Source organism: Macaca fascicularis, chromosome 6, assembly GCF_037993035.2.
Source record: "Macaca fascicularis isolate 582-1 chromosome 6, T2T-MFA8v1.1".
Classification (NCBI taxonomy): Eukaryota; Metazoa; Chordata; class Mammalia; order Primates; family Cercopithecidae; genus Macaca; species Macaca fascicularis.
The window spans coordinates 40959336-40983446 of record NC_088380.1 but is presented as its reverse complement, the minus strand read 5'-3'; the positions used below and the strand labels follow the sequence as shown (position 1 = coordinate 40983446).

The following is a 24111-nucleotide window of genomic DNA, read 5'->3' as shown; positions in this document are numbered from 1 at the left end:
CCCGCGGGCCGCAACATCTAGGTCGTGGAAGAGAGGGCAGTTGCTTTAGCATTCTACCTAGGGTTGGCCGAGAAAGGAGGAGAAATGGGGTGTCTGTGTGCGCTAGCGCGTGCGCCCCTGGGTTAGACTTGGGTGCGCCCAGCGGACGTGGTAGGTGGGTGAGTGGGTACCAGGTTGGGCGGGGAAATAACGAAGAATCCATCCTCTCACCATAAAAGGAGTTGGAGTAATTTGGCAGTGACCGGGCTGCGGGCTGCGCTTGGTAGGGCACCCCAGGCGAAAAAGGAAAAAAAAAAAAAAAGAAAGAGGAGGAGACAGTGACTGCAGCCTCTCCCGGCGCAGGTGGCAGAACCTTGCAGCTTTCGAGAGGTGGAGCCTTGGTGGGGTTGGGAGGACTGCCTAACTGCGATCTTTTTCTCCATTCTCTTTCCGGGGAACTTCTCCGCCCTGAAAGGGTAGAGTGAACTTCATGCCTTCGGCCGTGTTATACTCCTTAGACCCCATTCACCATAAATCCTTTGAAAGACTAGTGGAGGGTGAGAAGGGGGTTTGAAAGTCACTGGGGTAAAGGAATTCTCCAAGCACCACCTCATGATTAATTTTTGGAAAAGCCTGTTTGCGCGGCCCTTACAATTAGTTTGACTTGTCTAATGGTGAAGTTTTTCTCTGTACTCCTTCTACTCTGTTTTCTAAAACTAGAACTAAAAACTTAAAAAATTGTAAAACTTCATGGTGTAATTAAAATCCCTTTACCATTTTTTTTTTAAAGTAAGATTGTGTGGCCCTATTGCACAATTTAAATTCCTGGAGAAACCTCTTTCCATCTGCAGTGTACAAGCATTTTAACGTATGTGTCCTCACATGGTAAGTACATAACTGGATTCTTTTATATGATAAGCAGGTACCCATTTCTTAAATGTTATTTCTTGAATGAACAAACCTCCTAACTGGTTCTTCAGTTGGTCTCAGCAACACATGGGTAATAGGAGAAACTAAGAGGACTTTCCGATTTCAAGTAATTACAGGTCATAAAATATCCAGAATCATATTTACTTGCATAAGGCACTATATGGATATATTAAAATAGAATTGTTCTGTTTATACTATTAATAATATCAGAAGGAAAAATACATATTTGTTAGCCAGTATTAAAAAGATTGATGGTGATTGGTCATTTTCTTAGAATCTTCTTTAATCAGCACTCTAACTACTTCTGTTGTTGATGCTTCCTTTGAACAGTAACCTCTAGGACTGTGTCAGCACAGAAAACAAATCAACATTAGAGAAAAGGAAACTGCACACTCTGCGCCGTTCCTCACTAACCACATTGCTTTGCTATCACTCATGTCAGTTGCTTGTCAGTAAATATATGGAGGGGAGGCTGGGAAGTTCCTTATACTCACTTTCTGCTAATACAAATATATTTTTTTCAGTTTTCTTTCCATATGAAGCTTGTAAAAGAGACAACAATTGGTTGCTATTTATTAATTTAAGTATGATGAAGAATATATTACATATAAAAACAGATGCTGCTGAGATAATTAATAACTGTTACAGGTATTAGCATGTCATTGACAAACCAGACTTGTTATCAATTGAGCTATTCTTCTTACTAGTCCTTTGAATTTTCTTTCTACAGTAGCTTTAGGAAGAAGAAAAGTAAATAACCTAATACTCAATACTAAAACATTGTAATGAGGTTTATCTGTAGTCTCTTTTGTTATGTGATTCTTAAAACTTAAATGTAGCTTTCAAAAGTAGAAGTTGAAAGTTTCGGTAACAAATTATTTTATTTTCTTAGTTTGAAAAACTAGGACAGTAGAATTCAGTTTCTCTCACACTCTGCCAGGAATTTGCATTGCAAAAGGAAAGGAAGAATTGCCATAATTATGTGGGCAATTCTTGTCATTTTTTTTCAATGAAAAGATTTTTATTCTAAGCACTTTTAAAATTCTCCCTCGCAGTTTCTGCCACAATCCCTGCTTCTCTATGCTGGAAGACCCCAGTTCAGTTCTTTAAAACTGTCGTTAAATAGCTCTGAAGGTTTGACCTACTCCAGGAATTGTCTGATCAGTTTGATTGCTCTGTTCTAGCTAATTATTTGACTACTTTTTTGAGTAAACATATTCAGGTGGGAACCCATTTGTAAACAAAGGCTGCTTGGGAGCTAGTAATCACTTTTAGTTTTCCTTGGATCAAAGGAAATATGGGACAGACAGGACCTGGGCTCAGCCAGCAGAAGTGGGGTGAGAAAGGGGATCATTTCCAGGAGGAAGGCAGCAGGATGAGTCAGATCTGGCCTGGACCCCTTCCTGAGCCACAGCTGGCAGGATCTTAGAGCATTCCTGAAGCACTAATATTCATGTAGCAAAGCCTGGGCAAATTGTGTTTGCTTTTGTCTTTCATGACAGGCCATGCAGAGACTCAAAACAGTGTGAAAGGCATCTATCAGGTACAAATAACAAAGTACCCTTGGACACATTTACCCTCTACAGGCTCATCCAGTTGGTTCAGTGGATTACAAACATGGCATTCACCTAACCCTAAGATGACTGCCCTCCCTTTTTAGTGGTACATTTCAAATGTGTGGCCTCTTAATTATTTTCATTTTCTAAGCATGATTTTCATTTTATGCTGAGTCCAATGCCTGGAGCTGACACCTATCAGTGGTGTGATTAACTCTCCAGCATCTTCATGTGGCGATAAACTACTGCTGTGGAGGCTGGCCACTACCTACTGATTGCTTCAGGCTGCCCTGACAGCCTGCTCTGACAATTACACTCCTCAAAGTAATAGCTTCCTGTTCTTTTATTCTGCTGTCTCCCCTTTTTTCCCTCCAGTTTCACTACACCCCCATGTGGATTGGACCAATGGGCAAAGAAAGGAGATTATATACCTGCAGTGGCCCTTCCCCCCTTTTTTTTGAGATGGAGTCTCACTCTGTCACCCAGGCTGGAGTGCAGTGGTGCGACTTGGCTCACTGCAACCTCTGCCTCCTGGATTCAAGCAATTCTCCTGCCTCAGCCTCCTGAGTAGCTGAGATTACAGGCATGCGCCACCATGCCTGGCTAATTTTGTAATTTTAGTGGAGATGGAGTTTCACCATATTGGCCAGGCTTGTCTCGAACTCCTGACTTCGTGATCTACCCCCGCTTCGGCTTCCCAAAATGCTGGGATTACAGGCATGAGCCACCATGCCCGGAGTGGCCTACTTTTGAACATGCAAGTGGAGAAATAAAGTCTTACTAGTTCAGGAGTCTCCGTACAGGAGGAAGGACCTTCTGATTATATTTCAGTTTCTTCTCATACCCAAATTGCTGTATGTTTTAGCAATGTGGAGGATGCACAGAAACTTCCTAGCTTAATCAACAACAGCAGCATCACCTGTAGCTCATGTTAGTTTATCACTTTCCATAGCACTTTGACACTGGTGTTCACATGCGCTTTTATTAACAACCCCCTGAGGAGATTAGGTAGGTGTGACAGAGACTGCTGTGTTTCACCAAATCTTGTTTCCATTTCCTCTGGAACACATAGCTTGGTATTATTTCCCAAACTGACTTCCTGTGGTGAGGTGCAGCTCATGTGACTGAATTCTCGCCAATGGAATAGAGGTAGAATTGATGTATGCCACTTCCAGGCTTGGTCCCTAAAAGACTCTGGTCCTCTGTGCTATCTTTCGTCCTCTGCCAACATAGTACAGGTCCCGGGTATATGGCAGAGCCACTAGATAGAAGGTGACCTGGCCTCTGAATGCCTATATGGATCTCATTCAAATCCCAGCAGCCCTCACTGGATGATGAAGTGAATGAGAAATAATCTACTGAGATTTGGGGGGCCCCTTGTTTCAACAATTAGCCTATGTTGACTAATTTAGTACGGTTGATGTCATCTTCCTTCAGTGAGTGAGAATGTGGGCACAGAGATTCTACGTGGCTTGCTCAGAGTAACAAGAATTAGTAAGAATAGCTGAAATTTATCCAGTGCTCAGCCTATGTGAGACATCATGCTAACTGCAACATGCATATGCTGTCGAATTCTCACAGCAAACCTATGAGGAAGGTACTAGGCAGTCAGATGCCCCTTTCACAGATGAGCAAACCAAAGTTTGGGTAATGAATGCTGGGAGTGTGTTTTTTTTGTTTGTTTTATTCTTTTGTTTTTGTTTTTTTTTTTTGGCAGGGTCCCATTCTGTCACCCTGTCACCCAGGCTGGAGTGCAGTAGGGCGATCTTGGCTCACTGCAACCTCCACCTCCTGGGCGCCAGTGATCCTCAGCCTCCCAAGTAAGCCAGGACTACAGGCAGGTGCCACTATGCCTGGCTAATTTTTGTATTTTTTGTGGAGATAGGGTTACCCCATGTTGCTCAGGCTGGTCTCGAACTCCTGAGCTCAAGAGATCCACACGCCTCCACCTCACAAAGTGATGGGATTACAGGCATTAGCCACCACACCCAGACCAGGTGTTGTCAGTTTTGAAAGGCTGCCCAGCAGCTGAACTCCTTTTCTGTTAGTAAGAATCTTCCATTGCATAATATTATTTGGAGGCAAGACCTAGCCTGCCATGAGAGAAGCTAAATGGGCTGGATTTTCTCCTTCCATCCCCTGCCAGGGCTTGAGCATATGACCTTTGCTTGGCTTATCAGATACCACTGTTTAGAAATTTAATCTTGAAGGAGTGGCACAAAGACATAAGAGCAATTTCAGAAGTCATTCACAGCAGCAGTTTGTTTGGGGCTCGTGGTGTCAAGGGTCCTGTAGTGATAATGGCTGTTGGTTGAGGCATGCTAACTACTTGGTTAGGATGGTGCAACCTTGGCTGAATTTCCTGCTGGCAGCCTTCCTGTTGACTCTTTGTGTAATTGGTTGTCTTTCCAATAAATTACTTTCCTACTTATATTGACCATGCTCAGTTTCTGTTGCTTGCAAATAATAAGCCTACCCAAGACAGAAAAATTGAGTAAACTCTCTAAGATCACAGTTCTGATAAATGGTAGAGCAAGGATTTTAATCTAGGTCTCCTTGATCCCCAAACGTGTACCCCTAACCTCTATGTATCTTAACGTAAACTCGACCTCAAACCACATAACTCTTAGTCCTCTTTTTTCTCCCTCATTGCCTTTGGGATAGAGATAATCTGGGTTCAAGGCCATAGTAGGTAAGTTGCCTAAGGCTTAATAAAAAGGAGTTTTCATTAAATGGATCATTTCAAAGATTAAGTAATATAATACAAATAAGGTGTCTGGTACATATTAAAACGTTAAAAATATTAGCCTATTATTAGTTATGTTTTCAAAATTCACTTCTAATGATTGTGTAGTTTTTGGCCATAATGTATTTAGAGGGCATTGTGATAAATTGAATATATATAACTTTGATGGAACTGATTTTTGCCTGGGCCTAACCCCAAATATCCAAAGACTGGTTGTGTACATAACCACAAAGAAGGAACTAAGATAATTATTTAGATAACTTAGACAACCCCTCCCTTCCTTTTGATGAGAAGGAAAGAATTACTTTCAGTGAGATGATTTCTATTGCCTACTTACACTGCATAAATTCAGTAAGATTATTGCTTAGGGGCACATTTAGTATTGACTATGTAATTACAGTGTAGCTGTTACGGAGGAAAATTAGTGAATTTCACCCCAGACACAGAATTCACCTGGTTTTCTCCCAGAATATGTTTCTAATTTTTAATTTTGAGATGTCTGTAAGAAAAACGGAGGCACATTTATTTGGAGAGATGAATGCGAATCTGCCTGGAAACAAGGAATGAGTATGATGGCATTAAGCGGGTGGGGTGGGGTTGGGGGTGGGAGGGAGAGTTGAGAGAAGGACTTTTTCAGTTAAAGTGGAAAGAAAAAGAACAAATGTCTTTGTAAGCAAAGATGTATTCAGGAAGGAAGCTGCTCTTTGACAAAGGACTCAGGTTGCCTTGTCAGAGACTATAGCTACGGAGTCCATTTCCCTGGCATCAGCTCATCTTGAGCACAACTGGGACCCTGTCTTGCAAAGACTGCCAGTGCTCTAGCGCAATCCTTGGCACAGCAAGAGTGGCATGAGCATTCAAGAGATTAACCCCTTGATCTTTGTGATCCATACAAGTTCCATTTTGCAGCTAGTCTCAAACAATCTCTTTGCTTATAATACCTATATACATGTAGATACACGCCTAACCTGAAGACGCATGGGCACATGTCACTGCCCTCACCCCACCAATAAACTTGTTCCTCATGCATTTTCAGACATAGTTCTCTCCAGTTGACCTAGAACACAGAGAAGTGTGATGTTTTCATTCTCCAGTGAGCAGGGGGCATATGCCTGGTATACTCATTGTGCTTGAGCTGGCCAACCACAGAAATTTCTTCCTTTCTTCTTTCCATTCATTCATCCATTCAACAAGTGTTTATGGAGAGCCGACTGCATATAACTCTGTGCTAGCCTCTGAGTTCGCTCACTGAATAAAATAAATAGTCCCTGCCCTCATATAGCATACTGTGCAGTAGGGGAAAGCCTTCAGTCCAGAAATGGAAACAGACATTGAATGTACAAATAAACACACACAAACATACATTTACACACTCTGATCAATGCCGTGAAAGAAAAGAACAGGACAGATTTCCTTTAGATTTGAGATCAGGAATGGACATTCTGAGGAAGTGGCACATTCTGAAGAAGGGTATTGTTTGTTTCTCTTCAAAATACCTCTCTTGTTAACAACAAGAATAGTTTCTCTTCCACCCCAAGACCAGGAAGCGGTAAGCACTTTCTGGCTCCAGGCCTCATATCTACTCTGATGCCTCAGAGAAGACGGTTGAGATCCTTCAGACTAAGAACTGGAGCCCAGAACGTTTTTGGGAATTCAGAGAGTGCATCTTGAGGAAACTAGGAACTGGATATGTGTGAGTGAGAAGCTTTGAAATATAGGAAACTATTCAAGTTTGAAAAGAGGAACTTATGACTCAAGAGAATCTGTCACTTAACTGTGTTGCCTAGTGAACTCCTGCAACAGAAGTCCAAATCTCTTAACTGGTGGGGAGGAGAGATGAAGTAGCGTTGTTTTCTGACGATAATACCAATATCACAATCTGTTGAAACTCAAGCCAAGAACTAGTTTTAGGCCTGGTGTGCTCCTTGCCTTCCCGGTTAATGGGTTTGGATCACAGAGGAAACTCAAGAGTTAAAACTCTGCTGCAGTTTAAGAAGATCTGAAGATGTGAAAGTCTGAGGAAAGTCAGCTCCTTCAAAATAAATGAATTAGACGGGCTGGTTTTTTTTTTTATTTGTTTGTTTGGTTCTTGTGTTTTGAGACAGAGTCTCACTCTGTCACCCAGGCTGGAGTGCAGTGGTGGGATCTTGGCTCACTGCAACCGTCACCTCCGGGGTTCAAGCAATTCTCCTGCCTCAGGCTCCCAAGTAGCTAGGATTACAGGTGTGCACCACCACGCCTGGCTAATTTTTGTATTTTTAGTAGAGACGAGGTTTCACCACGTTGGCCAGGATAGTCTCGATCTCCTGACCTAGTGATCCACCCGCCTCAACCTCCCAAAGTGCTGGGATTACAGGCGTGAGCCACTGCGCCCAGCCAACTTACGCTTTTTTTTTTCTTTTTAAAAGCTACAGTGTTTGATGTAACAACAAAGGAGATTTGATTTTTCATATGAATACCATTTTTGTTACTATAAGTTTTTCCTGATGCCAAATTATATTTTGAGTATATTTTTAAAGAAAATTATTGATTGTATGTTAAAAGAGTCATAAAATTTGCCTAAAGCAGATCTGTAGAAAGATTAACTTGTTTAATCTAACCAAAGAAAAGTAAGCGCCTATTGAAGACATCTAACTTGAGGGCTGAGAAATCAAATGTAGACTTTTTTCTCTGAATCCTGAATTAATGTAAAAGTGTCAGCTGTTAAGAACTAATAAATTTTTGAAATTTTGGTGGCTGAACAGCATACACTTCTCAAAATTATCTTGCTATCTTAATGATATGTCTTAGTCTCTGATCATATCCCATCACTGCTGCAGGGATTTGAAAAGATATGAAGTCAGTACATTGCCTAAAATGTGATTTACTCTGAAACGAATTGAACTGTGTTCAACTTAAATTTTGATAGCAGTCAGTTCTTCCATGAGTATTTTACTTATATATCTTAAACATTTTCCCTTGGCATTTTTTTCAGGGTGAGGTTATTCTCTTTGGAAGTGGACAAAACATGTTTTTGCATTTGACTTTTTCCCTGTTTTTATGATAAGATTTGTACAAAGGGTTAGAAGATCAAGTCTACTGTTTACAAATTTGAACAAGCACATTCACTTTTGGAGAGAAATACCTGAGATTTCTGTAGCTTTACGAAAGCCATATTTATCAGAAAGTGTTCAGTTCTGTCCAGGTAATTCCTAGATTTCTGTGTAATGGTTGCAGGGTTGGGGGGTGCTTGTTTGCTTTTAGAAGCTTGGGGGAATAATTTCCTTTGCAGAGCCAGTGTCAACTGAGCTACTGTGTTAATTGTGGTGACATTTTAAGCTTGGAGCGGATGCTAACATCTCATTTTCCTTTCCATCCATGATAATGATAAAAGCTTTCCTAGAATTCATTTTAAGGGTCACTTTGGGAGCTTCCTTTTTTTTAATTAAATTTTTTTTTATTATTTGTAGAGACGACGTCTCGCTATGTTGCCCAGGCTGGTCTATTTTTTTTTTTTTTTTTTTTTTTTTTTTTGAGACGGAGTCTCGCTCTGTAGCCCAGGCTGGAGTGCAGTGGCCGGATCTCAGCTCACTGCAAGCTCCGCCTCCCGGGTTCACGCCATTCTCCGGCCTCAGCCTCCCGAGTAGCTGGGACTACAGGTGCCCGCCACCTCACCCGGCTAGTTTTTTGTATTTCTTAGTAGAGACGGGGTTTCACCGTGTTATCCAGGATGGTCTCGATCTCCTGACCTCGTGATCCACCCGTCTCGGCCTCCCAAAGTGCTGGGATTACAGGCTTGAGCCACCGCGCCCGGCCCCCAGGCTGATCTTAAACTCCTAGGCTCAAACTATCCTCCCACTTTGCCCTCCCAAAGTGTTGGGACTACAGGCATGAGCTACTGCACCTGACATGGGGAGCTTCCTTTTAATACAGCCCTTTCCTTAAGAAACTGCTCTATGACAGTGGTGGCTCCACCACTCCACCTTAGAATAGCACTCATGTATTAAGCCCTGAATCAGCAAATCCGGGAATGTAGACAACCAGGACTCTAGGCACCTGTCCAAAATGATTTGCAGAGCTAAGCCAAGCAGAGCTTTACTCCTTCTTTCCTTTCTTCTATTTCTGTTTTCTCTCTTTCCATTCTTTCCTTTATTTCTCACTCTGTATCAACTTCAGTAGCTAACATGATTAAGCACTCACTACGTACCAGGCAACGTGAAAAGGTTTTTAGTGAGTTTCTCCCCCTGTTTTACAAATGAGGATACTGAGATGGAGAGAAGTTCAGTAATTTTTCTAAGGTCACAAACTCATAAGTGCTATGGCAGAGTGTGTGTGTTACTGACCACTGAGTTATACTGTCCCATTCCTAAACTCCTCACTCCATTCCTAAAAACACAAAAGAACAAAAGCCACCCCATTTCAATAAAGGAATAAAGGTGAAAATTATCTGAATAATAATGGTATATTCAGTCTAGCCACCTACCATCCATCCCTGTGCCTTCAGGAAGCTGGTACCAGAAACAGGAAGCAGAAAATGTTTCACAGCATTTCTGATTTAATCTTGTAGCCACGTATTTTAATTTTCTATTTCATGTGGGGTTAACTTACCATTGCAGCAACTGCCAAGGGGATTGGTAATAATTTCTCTGACGTTTAAATGATTAAATATTTCCTTGTGAAGTCTTGGCTTATTCTGTTCACAAACACATGCTGAAATCAACTTTCCTGCTTAGGTTGAGCCTGTACATAGTGATGAAGTGAACAATTGTGTCAATATCATGAAAAAACACGGAACAAGTGCAAACTATCTGCCAAGGATTGTACTAAGCCCTTAATATTTATCTTAGTTAAGCCTATGGTAAACCTCCACGCATGATTGTTCCATTTTGCAGAGGAATGAACTGGGCTTTTGAAAGAAGGAAGGAGGACAAGAGAGTGGTTGCTTAACCACCCAGCTACAGGGAGGTGGTCTAGCGTGATGAGTGGAAGATCAGGCAAAGTAACTTCCCGAAGGTCTCCTTTCCTTATGCCCTCAGTTTTTACTGGTGTTATCTAACTTCCCAGCTCTGTCAACAGATGTCACTGCCAGGATTGCCTCTAATAGCCCAAATCTCTGCTCTCTTTTTGTCACTAAACAGCTCACACATGCTTATTCATGGCTTCAACACTAACAGGCCGTAATATACATACTATGAGACTTTTTTTGGCTCCATAAGAACATGAGCTTTATCATCTATTGCTCTATGAGGATGTAAAGTCAGTAAGGAAATCTGCATTCATTTGGTGCATTTTTTTTTTTTTGTGGGAGATGGGGTGGAAATGGCTATGGGACAGAAAGTTTCAGGGATGACAAATAGGGAGAGGGAGCAATACATCATCTGCCCCTCTCCTTCTTCCTATACATGTTGTAGACATTGCTGATCAACAACCCCACTGCTTCGTCTAAGCCCCCACTACCCATCCAGTGATGCATAAAAAATGAAACATCTTTTCCATCTTTAGCATACATATGTACAGAATTCATTCTAAGAGACCCTAATAAATGGTGGTTTTGCAAACGTGTGATGGTTGTATGTATGAGAACTTCTTTGCCTATGCAGCTATGGATGAGCCCTGAAGATCTTTAGTCAAAGTTTGCTTTGGAAGGCAAACTTGGTGCCAAGAGAATATGAAAGCGACATAGATGCAAGTGATTATTATCATTAAATATGTAACTATGAAAATAATCTCACCTAGGATACAGGATCCTGCAAGGCATATTCACCTATAAAAAGATGCCTTTTTAATAAGCATGTCTAGAATCTATGTGACAGTACAATCAATGCCTTTACACAAAGTGCCCACATTTGTCATTTGGAAGCAGTAGGACACAAACTGAAGAGGCCAGGAACCAAGTGCATTTGGGTCAAACATTTAAGTCTGAAGGTTTTCAGCTATTAGAAACTAACTAAATCTAAATACTACAATAAAATTTTGGAAGCCAAATGGAGAGTAAATTATTTTTTAAAAAGATGAATTGCGATTATTAAAACCTAACTTTATTGAGTAGACACTCTATGATGTTTAAATATACACAAAAATGAATATTTGAAAAATAGAATCATTTCAAACTTATGGCATAGAAGTTTGCTACATAATCGAGCTCTGGGAAATATTCTGCTAAAGGATCGGCACTTATTAATTATTTCTATTTTTTAGTTAATTTTTGATGCACATGTATTTTAATAATTCTCATGTGTTAAGTAGAATACACATTTTAAATTATATTTATACAAGTTAACTCTTGTTTACCTCCCATACTAAAAGGGTATGCTGTTTATTTCCTCATTATAAATGCAGTGGAGTGCACAATTGACTCTATAACCAGAGAGGAGAGAAAACTATTTTTTTTAAACTTTTAGATTGAAGGGTACATGTGCAGGTTTGTTATACAGGTTAACTCATGTCACAGGGGTTTGTTGTATAGATTATTTTGGCACCTAGGTACTAAGCCTAGTACCTAATAGTTATTTTTTTCGGTTCCTCTGACTATTTCAGAGAATCGAGCTTACTCAGGTTATTCTGTTGTGGTGCGTTAGTGTCAAATGTGGATATTTGTAAGAGCTGAACAACTTCCCAAATATCTAACTGACTCCATGGATTGGTGAGGAATCTCAGAAGAACACAACTTTTTAATTAATAAATATTTGTGAATTAGAGAATAAAAAGCATTTCTAAGAATAAAAATTGGCTCTAAAATTTGATAATTTTTGTAAGGTGTAGAAGAAGATATATTGAAACTTTGATTGCTGGAACAAAAAGTATTTAAGAGTAACATACTTGAGATGGTCTGTGAATTGGTGTATGGCCGGATGATGAAACACTTTGTCCTTAACACATCACTATTTTTCCTCCCATATTAGTGTACTACTGTACTTAATTTCGCTAACATGAATACTGAATCAAGAGTATTACAGCATTTCTTTGCCTTGAATCTTAGTTCTTAATTTTAACTAAAAGTGCACTAGAAAGAAATATTCATATATTTTGGCTTTAAAGCATTAGTTTATTAACTATGAGATGTTTTTCCTATGATAACACAAATATACAGAAAGATAAAAATGCAATAAATATCTTTTTCAGTTTTTTATATCAAAACGTTGAAGAAAGAGAAGAGAGAAAGAGAGAAAGAAAAGGGAAAGGAGGAAGGGAAGGGAGAAAGGAAAGGAAGAGAAAGGGAGAAAGAAAGAAAAAGAAAGAAAGAGGAAATGAATGGGTTGTAAATGAGTGAGTGATACATTTTCTTCCAGTCACACCCACAGATTAAATGTGATATTATGGGCTTATCACTCTTAAAGTTCCACCTAGAAGTTTAGAAGTCCCCAAGACAACAAAAACAAACATGAATGGAAAGCCTTACTAATGTAGGCTATCTGGATGACTTATTAAAATTTATTTGTATTATTTTAGAATGCCCAAGTTTAATGCAGATGTTTCATTCTGAACAAGGTGTGTCACTTTTCTCCAAGAGACTGACACTTTGAAAATGACAAGAGGAAATACTATGCTTTTCTACCCACTTTTTTCTACCATAAAATATTCTGAATATGCTAATATGGACACAGTGCAAATTATTATACACCGTATCTACTTATATCAATTATGGGGTCAAAAAGAAAAACAAAACCTCTGAAAATTAATACAGCTTAGAACATGTTATCAACACTAATACTGTCTTGAAAAAAAGGTTTCATGGTCAAATAAATCTTGTTAAGTGCTGTACCTGTTACAATAATCTCATTGCACAATGTTGTGAAACACCCTGTGTTTCACACTAGGGAAAATTTTTTTCACGCCTTACCTCTGATTTTTTAAATAATCAGAGAAATATTCTGGGGTGTGGTGGCTCACGCCTGTACACCTGTAATCCCAACACTTTGGGAGGCCAAGGTGAGAGGACCTCTTGAAGGCAAGACCCTATCTCTACAAAACATAAAAGAAAAATTAGCCGGGTATGGTGGCATGCGCTTGTAGTCTCAGCTACTTGGGAGGCTGAGGCAGGAGGATCACTTGAACCCAGGAGTTTGAGGCTGCAGTGAGCTATGATCACACCACTGCACTCCAGCCTAGGCGACAGAGCAAGACCTTGTTTCTAAACAAACAGACGAACAAACAAAAAACCTAACATTCCCCAGATTTATTTGATCAAGTACTCTTTCATCAATAACACCCATTAACATTAAACAGATTAGAATTCCTTGAAACACCTGGAGAGAGTCTTTTCAAATACAGCAAAGGATGGTTTACTTTTCTGACAAGTGGTTCAAATGCAAACACTGAAACTTCAATAGATACACATTTGTCTTAATGTGTTAGAAAAATACACACTTCATGTATTATTTTATTAATATTGTTGCTTAGGATGAAGCTAATTTCATGTAAAAAAGTATATAGATTAAAAAAATAAAGTGAATTATAGTAGAGATATATGAATATGACAAAATCATAAGGTGGAAGGTGAATGTCTGAAGGTTGGAAAATGCTGACTTAGTCTATAAATAGAAATTCAATACAGTGTGCTTAAATGGGTGCGGTCATTTGGATACATATATTCAGACTGGTCTTCAGGAAACTTGGGGAAGGGGAGTGCTTAGTTAGCTCTCTGGTTCTGCCTTAAAATAATTTGTGAGCTGGGAGGGGAAGCCTGTTCTAGACCTCAGTTTCTTTGTCTATAAATAGGAAGAGTTGGATTGGAGCATATGTTGAATTCAGCTCAACAACTTTGATGTAAGTGGAAGGCTACAGTGGTGGTATGATCTGCTTATCCACCGCAGGCTGTCACATTGATGACAGCTCGGCAGAACCCTTCATTCCATGGCCTACCATTCATTATTTGGGGTTCCTGATTAACCCTTTTTCTTTTGCAAGACCTTTTCTCAAAGTAGCTAAACCAGATTCCTGAATTTTAGTTATCTTTGTATGACCGGAGCACCATGCACCATTCCATCTCCAGAGAATTCCCTAAGTGACAACTGGCCAAAAGATGAGACTATCTGGAGGGCACAGCTTCCTTTGCGTACCCTATCCCCAAAGATTTTTGTTGTTTTGGAGAATTCACATCCATGTAACATAATTTCGAGTATTCAATTTGGTCTTGCTTTAAATTTTTAAAAATATAACTCTTAAAAACATGTTCCCTAGTGTGTGTTTTTTGTTTGTTTGTTTTTGTTTGTTTTGTTGGTTGTTTGCTTTTTGATTGTATTATGAAGGAGATCCTGTGATCTATTGCATTTTCTTTTCTTTTTTGAAACACAGTCTCATTCTGTTGCCCAGGCTGGAGTGCAGTGGCCTGGTCTCAGCTCACTGCCACCTCTGCCTCCCGGTTTCAAGTGATTCTCAGCCTCCCAAGTAGCTGGGATAACAGGCATGTGCCACCGTGCCTGGCTAACTTTTTATTTTTTTTAGTAGAGACGAGGTTTTGCCATGTTGCCCAGGCCGGTCTCAAACTCCCAGCCTCAAGTGATCTGCCTGCCTCGGCCTCCCAAAGTGCTGGGATTATAGGCATGAGCCACCTCGCCTGGCTACCTATTACATTTTCTAACTGCTTATTGTTGGGGTAATAAAATGTAATGGTTATGTGCAAAGATTGCCAAACTCTGTCCCTTGCTAGCTGTGTGGCCTTACACAAGTTATTTAACCTCTCTGTTTCTTAGGAGTTTTTAAATTTGAAAGTCAGGATAATAATACCAGCTTCCCTCAGGAGTTAATACATGAAAAGCACCTTATTCAGTGCCTGGTACATAGCCCTCAAAAACTGTTAGTCGTCATTTCTTTTCGCATCTAGAACAGTTCTTGGTTTACTAAACTCTTATTAGTATTGGTACATTGTCAGTTGATTGTGTTGAATGTTCTAGGTACACAATTATAAAAAAAGAATATCAATTTAAGTGGGTCCTTTCTTTTGTTTTTATGAGAGGAATTATTGACTGGGATCCTCAGCACGACGTTAAGTCATGGTTGAAATGAGTGTCTTTGTATGACTATTCCAACCTCCTTTTACAAGATCTGTGTGCCACAATTTATGACTAATTTAGTGCCCTAGTTTTTATTTTTATTTTTATTTTACTTCCGTTTAAGTTCTGGGATACATGTGCAGAATGTGCAGGTTTGTTACATAGGTATACATGTGCCATTGTGGTTTGCTGCACCTATCAACCCGTCATCTAGGTTTTGAGCCCCGCATGCATTAGGTGTTTGTCCTAATGCTCTCCCTCCCCTTGCCCCCACCCCCATCCCCAACAGGCCCCAGTGTGTGATGTTCACCTCCCTGTGTCCATGTGTCCTCATTGTTCAACCCTGACTTATGAGTAAGAACATGTGGTGTCTGGTTTTTTGTTCCTGTGTTAGTTTGCTGAAAATGATGGCCCCCAGCTCCATCCATATTCCTGCAAAGGACATGAACTCATCCTTTTTTATGACTGCATAGTATTCCATGGTGTATATGTGTCATATTTTCTTTATCTAGTCTATCCATTGATGGTGCCCTAGCTTTTTACTCACAATTATGATATGACCATTTTTCATTCCAATTTTACTATATGTGCTGCCACAGTGAGCATGACATAAGCATTTTTCATGTTGACAAACTTTTAGTAAACATTAATTGTTCTGAATATACCAAAACTTCTATATTATAAAATATATATTCACACGTTAGTATATAAAATATATGTATAGTTTAAATAATCATAATAATAGGAGTACCTGTGTATGCACCACTCAGCTTAAATAGAATATTACTACATACGTGGGAGTGCATTTGTGTTCTTCCCCAGATGCATAGAGAAGTTTTGTATCAATGATTTCCTTGCTTTGCTTTTTAGCTTTACCATCAATGTATACAAATTATGATATAGATATGCTACAACCTAATTAATAATTACCATATTGTGATTATTTAGGTGGGTTTATGTTTTTTGATGTTGGGAATAGGACTTTCCCATAGTGAAGATTATTTCTTTGAGATAGATTCTGAGAACTAAATTACTAAGTTATGACTGTTTTCAGAGCTTTGGACAGCTATTGATTGTCAAATTGCTTTCCAAAAGGCTTACATCAGTTTATATTTTCCAAAAGCAGTGCATCTGAGAATGTTCCTTTCAGTTCAGCAGTCATCAACACTGAGGGTTATTAATTTGAAAGGTAAGAAGTGTAATGCTAAAATATTTTAGTGTAACTAATAAGTTTGAATATTTTTAAAAGACCAATTATAGTTTTTGAAGGATACTATGCATTCAGAAATGTTCACCTATCACAAGTGTTTAGCTTGAGAAATTTTCACAGATGGAACACAGCTTCATAGATAACATTTAGATCAAGAAACAGAACATTACCCGTACACCAAAGCTGTCCTTGTGCTTCATTCCAAAGACCATTAAAAAAAACTGTATGGTGAAAACCTCTGGAGGAAGAAAATTGACTTTGCTTGACCAATGTAGTTTTAACAGTCAGCAGTAAGTTTTCTGATTGTGAAGGTTTGAAGATTTGGAAAGGTTCATATATATTTAAGATGGTTACTCTCCTCACAAAGTAGGATAGTGAATTTATAATTTTGGCCCCAAATCTCCCTTTCTTTTAAAATAGTTTGATGTCTGAGGCCAGGCACAGTGGTTCACACCTGTAATCCAAGCACTTTGGGTGGCCCAGAGCTTGAGGCCAGGGGTTCAAGACCAGCCTAAGCAACAAAGTGAAACCTCATTTATACAAAGTATAAAAAATCTAGCTGGGTGCAGTGATGCATGCCTGTAATCCCAGCTACTCAGGAGCCTGGGGCCAGAATTACTTGAGCCCAGGAGGTCACAGTTGTAGTGAGTCATGATTGCACTCCAGCCTGGGTGACAGAGTGCACAGTGAGTGAGACCCTTTCTCAAAAAAAAAAAAAAAAAAAAAAAAAAGAAAAAGTTTGATATCATTTGTCCTATCAAGCCACAACTTTGCATTTACTCAGAGTTCTCATGCAAGCCATAATAGTGCATCTCTGATGCAGGTTCTAGTGAATAAAAATAGGGATTACTTCTTTGCTTATTTAAAACACAGTTCAGGGGTCCCATGTAAGACTCACTGAGTCAGCATTTGCAGTGCCTTACCTCACGTGATGCAGATACCTGCTAATGGTCTCTAGAGCACTTCTTGAGGAATGTTGCTATAGAGGATAAATGCTTCTTCTTGAAGAAAAACATTCTGAGAACCTTGGTAATTGAAGCAGTTACCTAAGAAAATTCTTCTACATGGCATGACCTCAATTTAAAAAATAATGCTGTTGGCTGGGCTCACGCCTATAATCCCAGCACTTTGGGAGGCTGAGGCGAGCGGATCATGAGGTTGAGAGATCGACACCATCCTGGCCAACATGGTGAAACCCTGTCTCTACTAAAAATACAAAAATTAGGTGGGTGTGGTGGCACACACCTGTTGTCCCAGCTACTCAGGAGGCTGAGGCAAGAGAATTGCTTGAACCCGGGAGGCGGAGGTTGCAGGGAGCCGAGATTGTGCCACTGCCCTCCAACCTGGCGACAAAGTGAGACTCCATGTCAAAAAAAAAAAAAAAAAAAAAAAAACCGCTATCAAAGAAGTGTATGTTTAGTTCTTTATTCCTTTCTAGGCTTTCCTACTGTAAACACAGACACATGTGGTATTTAACATAGGGCTGGTATAGTTTGTGTAACCAGAACAGGAAGTATCTAGCTTAAAACATACCTCTTGATTGCAGCATGTTTGAAACTGACCTGGTACAATGGGTCTAGCTTTTCAAAGGATAGCTCTTAGCTCAGCTATATAAGTGGGTCACTTTATAAAAGGCTTATTATTCAAATTTTTGTCAAAAGTTCAAAACTTACCTTTCTATTTTCTTTCTCCATGCATTAACAATAGAGTTCATATGTTGGAGAGTCATTTTAGAAAAAGCAGAATGATCATTAAGTAGTCAAATATTAGATAATAAACCACAGAAAAAAATTTTTAGGGAGTCTGGCTTTTGCTTTGAATGATCTTAATTAGAGGTTTTGCTTGTTCTGTTTGGGCTTGATAGATTAAAAGCTGGTTAATTCTGCCCTATCAATATTGCTTGCATCCATCCACCTCTCTCCATCTCTACCTCTCACAGCCATTCCACCTTCTTCTAGCTCCTGGTCTACAGCCAGAGGCTCCTCGCTGGTTTCCCTTCTCTACTCTTGCCCCCTTCCAGTCAGTTCACCATATGACATCCAGAATGGTCATTTTAATAAAATAAGCTGAACCTCATTATTCTTCGTTTAAAAGTTTCAGAGGCTTCCCTCAGCTAAAATATGCTCATTATCACCCACCAAGTTCCTGCGTTGATCTACTTCTGGCCTCCTTTCCAACCTCAGCTCAACCAGCTCCCTCTTGTCCATCACACTCAAGTCACTGCCCCTGCCCTCCCTTAGTTCTTTGACTTGTCCACGTCCTTCTCTAACTCATGGGCTTCGTGCAAGCTACTCCTTTCGCCTGGAAGTCTCTTCCCACAATTTGCACCTGGCTAAATCCTGTCTCATTTGGAGCTATACTTAAATGCCACATCCTTAGAGAGATCCTTCAAGTCTAACTTATGTCTCTCCTGTTTTTCTCCTCATGGGCATAGGCTTCTATCTCAGCACTTATCTCAATCTGTAAATGTGGCTCTATGTGCTTATTGGTTTAATTTCCGCCTTTCCCACCAGTCTGGTTGAGTGAAGAGATGATGGCTGTGTGGTTCATCACTATATCCCCAGTGTCTAGAAAAGCACATGGTGCTGACTGAATAAAAGAAATATTTGTAATTACCCAGTGTATACATTATCTATTACTGTATAATAAATTAATGCAATGTATTAGTCCATTCTCACAGTGCTATAAAGAACTACCTGAGACTGGATAATTTATAAAGAAAAGAGGTTTAATTGGCTCACAGTTCCACAGGCTGCACAGGAAGCATGACTGGGAAGGCCTCAGGAAACTTTCAGTCCTGGCGGAAAGGGAAGCAGGCATATCTTACATGGCCAGAGCAGGAGGAAGAGAGAGAAGGGGGAGGTGCTACACACTTTTAAACAACCAGATCTTATGAGAACTCACTCCCTATCAGGGGAACAGCAAGGGGGAAATCCGCCCTCTTGATTCAGTCACCTCCTACCAGGCTCTTCCTGGGGGATTACACTGGGGATTACAATTCCATGAGATTTGGGTGGGGACACAAATCCAAACCATATCTTGCACAAACTTAGACATTTACTTGAAACAACAAATAGTTTTTATCTTGTAGTTCCAGTGAGACAAGAATTTGAAGTGGCTTGTCTGGGTGGTTCTGTTTCAGGGTTTCTTATTAAGTCACCGTAAAGATGTCAGCCAGGGCTGCCATCATTTTACCATTGAGTGGGGTTGATGTATCTGTTTCCAAGAGGGCTCGCTCACAAGCCTGATTGCTGGAGGCCTCAGTTCCACGCCACTTGGACTCCTCCATAGGGCTACTTGAGTGTTCTTACATCATGGCAGCTGGTATCTCCCAGAACACCTGACCAAATGAGAGACAGGGTAAGGAGAAGTCCACAATGCCCTTTATGTCCCACTTTCAGGTATCAAAACTTGTCACTTTAACAACACCCTATTTGTTAAAAGCAAGTCATTAAGTAATGCCGCACTTAAAGGGAGAGGGAATTGGCTCCATCTTTTGAAAGGAGGACTATAAAAGAACTTGTGGACATATTTAAAAACCACCACAGTTCTTCCTCTGGCCACAAATTATTTATATTACCTCGACATGAAAAATACCATAAACTCTTCCTACTGCTCCCCCTCCCCCAAACTCACATCCATTTATGTTATCAGCTCAAAATCCAGGATGTTGGCTTCAAAATCAGGTCCAAGTGTGGATGAAGTTCTTTGGTTGTAGTGCCTTAAGTACAGCTTTACTACACCATTCCTCTCAATCTAAAGACATATGAACTGAAGAAACAGGTTATCTATTCCTCCATAGGCAACCTACAATAGTGGGTAAGCCTAGCATAGCCACAGTAGACAATCTTATTTAAAAAGGCTTTTAAAAGGAAAAATGGAAGATAGAGAGAAGTAATCGGTCCATAGTAATTCTTTCCTTATTTTTATTTCACTAGCTTGAGTGGTACAAGTGGTTTTTGGTTACATGGATAAATGTATTGGAATAAAGTCTAGGATTTTAGTGCATCCATCATCTGGGCAGAGTACATTGTACCTAATAGGTAGTGTTTCATCCTGCATCATCTTCCTTTCTGAGTCTCCGATGTCCATTATACCAGCCTGCATGTCTTTGTGTACCTATAGCTTAGTTTCTACTTATAAGCGAGAACACACAGTATTTGGTTTTTGATTCTTGAGTTAATTTGCTTAGAAAAATGACCTCCAGTTCCACCCAAGTTGCTGCAAGACATGATTTTTTTCTTTATTATGACTGACTAGTATTCCATGGTGTATCTATGCCACATTTTCATTATCCATTCATCAGTTTATGGGCACTTAGCTTGATTCCATATCTTTCTTTGTGAATTGTGCTGCAATAAACATCCACATACAGGTGCCTTTTTGATATAGTGACTTCTTTTCTCTTGAGTAGATATCCAGTCGTGGGATTGCTGGATTGAATGGAAGATCTATTTTTAGTTCCTTGAGAAATCTCCATACTGTTTTCCATAGAGGCTGTATTAATTTATGTTCCCAGGAGCAGACTGTAAGCATTAATTTTTTTAAAAAAATTTATTTATTATTATTATACTTTAAGTTGTAGGGTACATGTGCATAACGTGCAGGTTTGTTACATATGTATACTTGTGCCATGGTGGTGTGCTGCACCCATCAACTCGTCATTTACATCAGGTATAACTCCCAATGCAATCCCTCCCCTCTCCCCCCTCCCCATGATAGGCCCCTGTGTGTGATGTTCCACTTCCTGAGTCCAAGTGATCTCATTGTTCAGTTCCCACCTATGAGTGAGAACATGCGGTGTTTGGTTTTCTGTTCTTGTGATAGTTTGCTAAGAATGATGGTTTCCAGCTGCATCCGTGTCCCTACAAAGGAAACAAACTCATCCTTTTTTATGGCTGCATAGTATTCCATGGTGTATATGTGCCACATTTTCTTAATCCAATCTGTCACTGATGGACATTTGGGTTGATTCCAAGTCTTTGCTATTGTGAATAGTGCTGCAATAAACATACATGTGCATGTGTCTTTATAGCAGCATAATTTATAATCCTTTGGGTATATACCCAGTAATGGGATGGCTGGGTCATATGGTACATCTAGTTCTACATCCTTGAGGAATCGCCATACTGTTTTCCATAATGGTTGAACTAGTTTACAATCCCACCAACAGTGTAAAAGTGTTCCTATTTCTCCACATCCTCTCCAGCACCTGTTATTTCCTGACTTTTTAATGATCGCCATTCTAACTGGTGTCAGATGGTATCTCATTGTGGTTTTGATTTGCATTTCTCTGATGGCCAGTGATGATGAGCATTTTTTCATGTGTCTGTTGGCTGTATGAATGTCTTCTTTTGAGAAATGTCTGTTCATATCCTTTGCCCACTTTTTGATGGGGTTGTTTGTATTTTTCTTGTAAATTTGTTTGAGTTCTTTGTAGGTTCTGGATATTAGCCCTTTGTCAGATGAGTAGATTGCAAAAATGTTCTCCCATTCTGTAGGTTGCCTGTTCACTCTGATGGTAGTTTCTTTTGCTGTGCAGAAGCTCTTTAGTTTAATGAGATCCCATTTGTCAATTTTGGCTTTTGCTGCTGTTGCTTTTGGTGTTTTAGACATGAAGTCTTTGCCCATGCCTATGTCCTGAATGGTACTACCTAGGTTTTCCTCTAGGATTTTTATGGTATTAGGTCTAACAATTAAGTCTCTAATCCATCTTGAATTAATTTTCGTATAAGGAGTAAGGAAAGGATGCAGTTTCAGCTTTCTACTTATGGCTAGCCAATTTTCCCAGCACCATTTATTAAATAGGGAATCCTTTCCCCATTTCTTGTTTCTCTCAGGTTTGTCAAAGATCAGATGGCTGTAGATGTGTGGTATTATTTCTGAGGACTCTGTTCTGTTCCATTGGTCTATATCTCTGTTTTGGTACCAGTACCATGCTGTTTTGGTTACTGTAGCCTTGTAGTATAGTTTGAAGTCAGGTAGCGTGATGCCTCCAGCTTTGTTCTTTTGACTTAGGATTGTCTTGGAGATGCGGGCTCTTTTTTGATTCCATATGAACTTTAAAGCAGTTTTTTCCAATTCTGTGAAGAAACTCATTGGTAGCTTGATGGGGATGGCATTGAATCTATAAATTACCTTGGGCAGTATGGCCATTTTCATGATATTGATTCTTCCTATCCATGAGCATGGTATGTTCTTCCATTTGTTTGTGTCCTCTTTTATTTCACTGAGCAGTGGTTTGTAGTTCTCCTTGAAGAGGTCCTTTACATCCCTTGTAAGTTGGATTCCTAGGTATTTGATTCTCTTTGAAGCAATTGTAAATGGAAGTTCATTCCTGATTTGGCTCTCTGTTTGTCTGTTACTGGTGTATAAGAATGCTTGTGATTTTTGCACATTTATTTTGTATCCTGAGACTTTGCTGAAGTTGCTTATCAGCTTAAGGAGATTTTGGGCTGAGACAATGGGGTTTTCTAAATATACAATCATGTCATCTGCAAACAGGGACAGTTTGACTTCTTCTTTTCCTAACTGAATACCCTTGATTTCTTTCTCTTGCCTAATTGCCCTAGCCAGAACTTCCAACACTATGTTGAATAGGAGTGGTGAGAGAGGGCATCCCTGTCTTGTGCCAGTGTTCAAAGGGAATTTTTCCAGTTTTTGCCCATTCAGTCTGATATTGGCTGTGGGTTTGTCATAAATAGCTCTTCTGATTTTGAGGTACGTTCCATCAATACCGAATTTATTGAGCGTTTTTAGCATGAAGGGCTGTTGAATTTTGTCAAAAGCCTTTTCCACATCTATTGAGATAATCATGTGGTTCTTGTCTTTGGTTCTGTTTATATGCTGGATTATGTTTATTGATTTGCGAGTGTTGAACCCGCCTTGCATCCCAGGGATGAAGCCCACTTGATCATGGTGGATAAGCTTTTTGATGTGTTGCTGAATCCGGTTTGCCAGTATTTTATTGAGGATTTTTGCATCGATGTTCATCAGGGATATTGGTCTAAAATTCTCTTTTTTTGTTGTGTCTCTGCCAGACTTTGGTATCAGGATGATGTTGGCCTCATAAAATGAGTTAGGGAGGATTCCCTCTTTTTCTATTGATTGGAATAGTTTCAGAAGGAATGGTACCAACTCCTCCTTGTATCTCTGGTAGAATTCAGCTGTGAATCCATCTGGTCTTGGACTTTTTTTGGTTGGTAGGCTATTAATTGTTGCCTCAATTTCAGAGCCTGCTATTGGTCTATTCAGGGATTCAACTTCTTCCTGGTTTAGTTTTGGAAGAGTGTAAGTGTCCAGGAAATTATCCATTTCTTCTAGATTTTCCAGTTTATTTGCGTAGAGGTGTTTATAGTATTCTCTGATGGTAGTTTGTATTTCTGTGGGGTCGGTGGTGATATCCCCTTTATCATTTTTAATTGCGTCGATTTGATTCTTCTCTCTTTTCTTCTTTATTAGTCTTGCTAGTGGTCTGTCAATTTTGTTGATCTTTTCAAAAAACCAACTCTTGGATTCATTGATTTTTTGGAGAGTTTTTTGTGTCTCTATCTCCTTCAGTTCTGCTCTGATCTTAGTTATTTCTAGCCTTCTGCTAGCTTTCGAATGTGTTTGCTCTTGCTTCTCTACTTCTTTTAATTGCGATGTTAGAGTGTCAATTTTAGATCTTTCCTGCTTTCTCTTGTGGGCATTTAGTGCTATAAATTTCCCTCTACACAC

The 24111-nt window shown here is 39.7% G+C and overlaps 1 long non-coding RNA gene across 1 annotated transcript in view; it reads left to right on the top strand.

Annotated features, from left to right (window-relative positions):
* The first annotated feature begins 755 nt into the window (after positions 1-755).
* Positions 756-24111, top strand: part of LOC141406985 (uncharacterized) — a 41015-nt gene continuing 17659 nt past the window's right edge. The window contains exon 1 of the long non-coding RNA XR_012413622.1: positions 756-864. This is a non-coding gene — a long non-coding RNA (uncharacterized lncRNA). The remainder of the gene's footprint in view (positions 865-24111) is intronic.